Source organism: Schistocerca americana, chromosome 2 (genome assembly GCF_021461395.2).
Source record: "Schistocerca americana isolate TAMUIC-IGC-003095 chromosome 2, iqSchAmer2.1, whole genome shotgun sequence".
Classification (NCBI taxonomy): Eukaryota; Metazoa; Arthropoda; class Insecta; order Orthoptera; family Acrididae; genus Schistocerca; species Schistocerca americana.
This window is the reverse complement of record NC_060120.1, coordinates 135,834,828-135,841,875: the sequence shown is the minus strand read 5'-3', so window position 1 is coordinate 135,841,875 and position 7,048 is coordinate 135,834,828. Positions and strand designations below refer to the sequence as shown.

The window sequence follows — 7,048 nt, the reverse complement described above, 5'->3', positions numbered from 1 at the left end:
AGACATCGCCCTCCCTCTGCGGTTCTTTACGCTCCACTACAGCAACAGGCAAAATGTGTCACTTTTCCATCGATCTGTCATCGGATTTGATGCGGCTTGTTACAGACTGCTTCATTTGCGTGCAGCACGTGCACCCAGCATCACTAGTTATGTGTCGGATATAATCCAATCCCCGTCCACCTGTATAGTTTTTACTCTCTACAGCTTCGTCAAGTACCTTGAAAGCTTTCCTTGATGTTTTAACACATCGTATCATTCGGTCTATTCACCTTTTGACTGCTCGCCGCTTGTTTCTCTCCTTCCGATTCTGTGGAGAATATCTCCATGCGTTACCTTCCCAGTCCACCTAATTTGTAACATCCATTATGGCTCCACGTTTCAAACGCTTAGATTCCTCCTCCGGTTTCCCCACACTCTATGTTTCACTTCCATACAATGCTGTGCTCCCAATATAAGTTCTCTGAACTTTCTTATGGCCGAAGTACTATACTAGTAGCCTTTATTTTGACCAGAAATACTCTCTTAGTTTATGCTACTACGCTCTTAATGTCCTCCTGGCTTCATTACCGAGGGAGGTGGCGAGGTGGTTAGCACACTGGACTCGCATTCGGGAGGACGACGGTTCAGTCCCGTGTCCGGTCATCCTGATTTAGGTTTTCCGTGATTTCCCTAAATCGCTTCAGGCAAATGCCAGAATGTTTCCTTTGAAAGGGCACGACCGACTTCCTCCCCCATCCTTCCCTAAGCCGATGAGACCGATGACCTCGCAGTTTGGTCTCCTCTTCCCATATCACCCAGCCACCTAGGAATCCTCTTTGCCTAACCCGTCCTGTCTATTTTGCTTGTTCTACTTCGTGGCCCCAATTTTGGTGGTCAGTTTCTCATTAATCTTAGTTTTGCTCCTCCTTATAACTTTTGTTTTTCCTGAGTTCACTATCAGTCTCTATTCTGTGCTCAATATGTTTTATAGTTCATGATTGTTTTCATTGAGAGGTAGCAATGTCATCAGCGATCCCTAAGCGATATCACCCTCAATTTCAAACCAAAAGCTGAACATTTATTTTTATTTTGGTCATTTCTTCATATATACATAGAACGTACAGTAGGGGAGAAACAGTACATCCTGTTTTACACTCTTTCTAATCGGAATACTTCGTTTTTGGTCTTCCATTCTTATTTTTGTCTTTGTCACCAGCTTTCATTAGAGTTACCAGCATCTTGCACCATTTAAATTCGTCGAACGCTCTCTCCAGGGTGACAATTCCTGTTCGATTATCTTGAATTTTGCTTTCTAAGCAAAACGTTAAAATTCCCACTCTGATGTCTTTACCTTTCCGAAAACCGAACTGACCTCATATGACAGGCCTTAGCTCTTTTTTATAATCTTCCGTTGTTTGTATTTGTCAGAAACTTGGCTGCTCGACATGTTACGCTGATTGTGTGATACTTTTCACACATTTCGCCTTTGTATTATTCTGGATCATGTAAATGATATTATTCGAAATTCTGATGCCTCCTGACTTCTAGATTTAACAACTATAGTTCATTAGCCTTTTGGTTGCCAACAACCCAAATAGATTTAGAAATTCTGAAGGAAATTTACTAATTACAACTGGACACATGAGTTAAAAATTTATCCATGTCCCCATTGTCACTTTCCAAGGAAACACAGTTAAGTACTCCTCATCTACATCTTCATGTTACTTTGCAAATGACACGTAAGTGTTGCACAGAGGCTTAAATGCAGAAAAATTTTGTATTGTTTCTCGACCATTACACTCTCCAATAGCACTTGGAAGCATAAATACTTCATTCTTTCCAAGCGAGCTAAGCTTTTTCTTCTTTTTTTAAAATTACAAATGCAATTTCTCCCAACGAAGCTGGGCATAAACAAAGTAAATTGGTATTTGGAGAATTGTAGTGACTTACATTTCGTGAAAATATCTCATCGCAACAAAAAAACGCTTTTATTTTTACGAATACCATCACAGTTCACTTATTCGTGACTCACTTTTCTCTGTTTTACAACATTACAAAATGAGTAGCCTTCTTGGAACATTTTCATTGTCGTTCGTCAATGTTATTTGGTAAGGATCCTAAATCATAGAGCAACACAGATAAAACTGGACAAGTGTAGCGTCATTGTATGTGAGTTTCAGATTTCTTTCATCTTCTATTTTGCCAGTTATAGTCGACGAGCCTTCCCCACAATATTTTCAGGTTGATGATACCCGTGATCCCTAGGCATGTAGTTAAATTTACAACCTTTAATCTACGTTGTTCGACGTATAACCGAAGTTTAACAGAATTTTGTAGAACTCATGTGGAGTACTTCACACATTTTTTATTGTTTATGGTCAGTTACGACTTTTCTTATCATGCACATACATTGTCTACATCACTTTGGAATTAGCTTTGGTCTAATCATGTCTTTACCAGTCCGAAAACGGAGGAACATTTGCAACAATCAAAGAGGGCTAATCAGATTGTTTCCTAAATCGTTTGTATGTATGAAGGACACCGGACGACCTCTATAGAAAATGTGAGATAGCACAACGCTTGCATTACATAAGTTGCCGTCAGTTGTTACAAACTATTCTGACAGGAAATCACGGATCTACAAGCACAACTGTGCTGATGCTCAATTCTGCGATTTGATTAGAGGCTGATTGTGAGGAATTGAGTCAAACATTTATGGAAGTCTAGACATATGGAATCATCTTGAGATGCCATGTCGATAGTACTCATTACAAGGGGTGCTTTACAACAAAATTTTCTTAACGCGTGCCGGCCGCGGTGGTGTAGCGGTTCTGACGCTGCAGTCCGGAACCGCGGGACTGCTACGGTCGCAGGTTCGAATCCTGCCTCGGGCATGGGTGTGTGTGAGGTCCTTAGGTTAGTTAGGTTTAAGTAGTTCTAAGTTCTAGGGGACTTATGACCTAAGATGTTGAGTCCCATAGTGCTCAGAGCCATTTGAACCATTTCTTAACGCGTACTGTTTATGTGTCAATAGAGCGTTTCATTCGAGGTAATTCATAATGCTGTAACGGAGTATGTGTTCAAAAATTTTACAACAGATTGCTGTTAATGATATTGGACTATAAGTCAGGGGGTTACTTCTATTTCCTTTCTTCTTTATTGGCTTGACATGTGCAACTGTCCAGTCTTTCGGTACACATCTTCCGTCTAGGGTGTGGTTTTATATATTTGCTGAAATGGAACTAGTTCATTTTCTGAGCAGCTGGGAACTTGAGGAAAATTGGACCATGTCGACCTTATACACATTTTACAAGAAATTTTGTAGCAGTTATTTTTATGAATATCATACCAAAACATTTAGAAAACCAAAATATTTCTCTCGCTGCTACCACTGGAGTTGCTGGTTTCCTCAACTTTATCTTCAGTAACATATTCATTAAGTCCTCCCTGTGGTATTTGATCAGGTAAGAACCGTAGTATAGGGAGGCTATGTAAGGAATATCTTGGGATTTTAGTTTTGTTGAGGCACTCTCTTGCTGCTCCTGCTTTCCACGTATGCAGTTCATGAGCATTATTCGAGACTTCCCCTTAATCTCTATTTGTAAAATGTCTAGTAATTTTACATTCATTAAATATTTGACAATTACCTGTTGTTGCTGCATCGAGAGCTTTGAAATAATGGGTGTAGGTCTGTTTGGATTCTACAACTCACTCCAACTGCCATCTAGTGTCAGCTTCCACACTGGGCAGGTCAGACTGTTCAGTATAGTCTGCTCCCTGTCGAAGGACCTTGTAACCTACGTGCAGAAGTGGATCTCCTAGGCCCTTTGTGCTCGCAGGTAAGATCAGCAGTTGTAACGGCCGAGCAGGTAGCTGCGAGACCCCGTAGCGGACGGGCGTGTATGTCTTCCAGCTAAGCCAGGACCCGCAGTTGGCGCGCTGCCTGTGCACATTGTACAGGTTCTTAGAAAAAACATTGATACCAGATACAGCATTCCGTCTAATTATTGTGAGAGGAAATAAGGGAATGACAGTGAGTCCTCTCGCCTTATACACTCAAACTCAGATGTACCAACATGGGAGGAAGAGCCGTGCATACAGGGTCTGCTTCTAAAAGGGCTCACCTGTGTTTCCTAGTAGAGAAATTGAACAGAGATTATTTTATTTTGAAGCGATATGCTGAAATTACCCACGCATCTCGTACTCAGCAAACACATATATTAACTTAAAACTTGAAATACACACAGTTGTCACACGTTGCTGTATTTGTATTTATTTTTATGGTCCCCAGAATTGCTGTAAATTTTAAGCTTCAAATCACGCTGCGTCACGTTCAATGCTCGATGGGTATTTCCCCTTTTACTTTACTAAACAAAGAGATGTCACTCTTAGAAATACACAGATCTGTTATCAGATTATCTCTTCTTCAATTTAAAGCCGATGTTTGAAACTAGTAGACGTCTTTCCGAGGTATGCCCTCTTACACCGTGCTACTATTCTTTTATGTCCTCTTTGCTTCGTCCGTCATGGGCTATTTTCTTTCCAAGGTAACAGAATTTCTTAACCTCATCTGCTTCGTAACAGAATTTCTTAACCTCATCTGCTTCGTGGCACCGATTTTGATGTCAAGCTTCCGGCTGATATCGTTTTGGCTACTCCTGATTCTCTTCATGTTATTCTCAACATATATTTTGCGTCCATTAGACTGACCAATCCATTCAGTTGGCTCTGTGATCGTTCTTTACTTTCGCTGAGGATATCAATGTCGTCAGCGAATCTGATTATTGTCATCAGGTCACTCTGAATTTTAATGCCTGTCTTGAAGCTGTTTCTTACTGCCGGCCGGAGTGGCCGAGCGGTTCAAGGCGCTGCAGTCTGGAACCGCGCGACAGCTGCGGTCGCAGGTTCGAATCCTGCCTCGGGCATGGATGTGTGTGATGTCCTTAGGTTAGTTAGCTTTAAGTAGTTCTAAGTTCTAGGAACTGATGACCTCAGAAATTAAGTCCCATAGAGCTCAGAGCCATTTGAACCATTTTTTTGTTTCTTACTGCTTCTTCGAGATACGGATTGAACAGTAGCGGTGAAAGCCTACGTTCCTATCTTAAAGCCTTTTTAATCAGGGAACTTCGTTTTTGATCTTCCATTTTTAGTGTTCCCTCTTTAATCTTTTGTATATAATATGTTTTTTCTCTTTCACAAAAGTTTACTCCCATTTTTCTCAGAATTTTGGATTTATTGCGCCATTTGACTTTGCCAAACGCTTTTTCCAGTTCGACAAATCAAATAAACATGTCATAATTTTGTTAAGTCTTGGTTCCTTATTCTGCACAAAACCAGAAAAACTTATCTGGTGCCTTTGCGTTTCCTAAGGCAAAATTAATCGCCATCTAACAGTTCCTCTATTGCGTTTCCATTCTCCTGTATATTATTGTTATCCATAGTTTGGATGCATGTGACGTTAAGCTGACTGCATAGCCATCACACTTATCGACTTTTGCTATCTTCGGAATTGTGTCGATGACCCTTATCAGCATGTCTGATGGAATGACTACAGTCGCATTAATTCTACACACCAACTAAAATGGGAGTTGGAATGCCACTTTCCCGAACGGTTTTAGTAGTTACGAAGCAGAGTTATCTATCGCTTCAACCTGACTTCATCGATCGGTTGCCATATCTTCTTCTATCATATCGACAAGTCCTGTGCAGATAAAATTGTTAATACATTAAGAAAACTCAGTTAATTTGCACTTGTTCCGTGTTCCTTGGCCAAAGACCTGCTCCTGTTTCCAGGAAGAAAATAGGCTTTCCGGCCACGCGTTATGTGAATAATTTTAAAAAGAATATACAGAATTTTATTAGCCTTACAATTCTGTACCTGAAGCGTTGACAACACTTTCCAAATAGTTTTAACGTATTATATGGTATTTAAATGTATACAGCTCAAAACATTCACAAATCTGTGCAAAATGTTCCATCATGTTCAGGAACAATAATGGCAGAAACTGCTAATGGCAGTCTCTAGTGTGCACTCCTTCATGTGATCTTCAAAATCAGTCACTGGACTGAAACTACGAGCAAAGAAAATCATGCGTTCCTAAGTACACTATCCTCTAGGTACAGTACAATATTCTCCTCTCCTTAATTCATCTGTCAGTAATCAGCCACTCTTTTATGTTAGTTCAATTCCGGTGATCTTCATTCAGTCTATGATTTCCGACACACACACACACACACACACACACACACACACACACACACACACACACACACACATACATACATACATACACACACGAGGTAGAATTCAGATGCAGCCGATAACGGAACACGCTAACCACAAGGATACGAGCTGCTGACAGCAAGGTGAACCTAAAAGTGAAATTAGTAGTGACGCAAGGAGTGAATGAAGTAACCGAAAGTTAGCTTAGTGACACATGGAGTGAATAAAGCAGTCGAAAGTTAGCTGCCATTTGCAATTGTAATGTGCCTAACCATGAATTCCGTTGTCCTATATGGTGACATATATATTCCAACATAAATACAAATCGTATTTACGATGAGTTGACAAAAGTCATGGGATACTTCCTAATACTGTGCCGGACCTCCATTTGCCTACCGCAGTGCAACAATTCGATGTGTAACCGACTGAACAAGTTGTTGAAGTGACCTGCTGAGATATTTAGCCATGCTGGCCCTACAGCTGTCCATAACTGTAAAAGTGTTGCCGGTGCAGGATTTTGCGCTCCAACTGACCTCTACATTACGTCCCATAAATGTTCGACCTCATGTCAGGTGGCCTTATCATTCACTCACATAATCCAGAATGTTCTTCAAACCAATCGCGAACAACTGTTGCGCCGTAACATGGTGAATTGTATTCCATAAAAATTCCATTCTTGTTTGGGAACGTGAAGTCTATGAATGGCTGAAAGTGGTCTTTAGGTAGCTGAACATAGCCATTTCCAATCAATAATTTGTTAATTTGGACCAGAGGAACCAGTCCATTCCATGTAAGCTCGGATCAATCAATTAATGCGCCACCACCAGATGTCACAATGCCTTGTGC

The 7,048-nt window shown here is 40.7% G+C and overlaps 1 non-coding gene across 1 annotated transcript; it reads left to right on the top strand.

Moving 5' to 3' along the window:
• The first annotated feature begins 4,820 nt into the window (after window positions 1-4,820).
• On the top strand, window positions 4,821-4,904 carry Trnas-gga. Its single transcript is given in 2 exon segments — window positions 4,821-4,860; window positions 4,870-4,904. It is a non-coding gene; the product is annotated as a tRNA-Ser (tRNA).
• The last annotated feature ends 2,144 nt before the right edge of the window (window positions 4,905-7,048 follow it).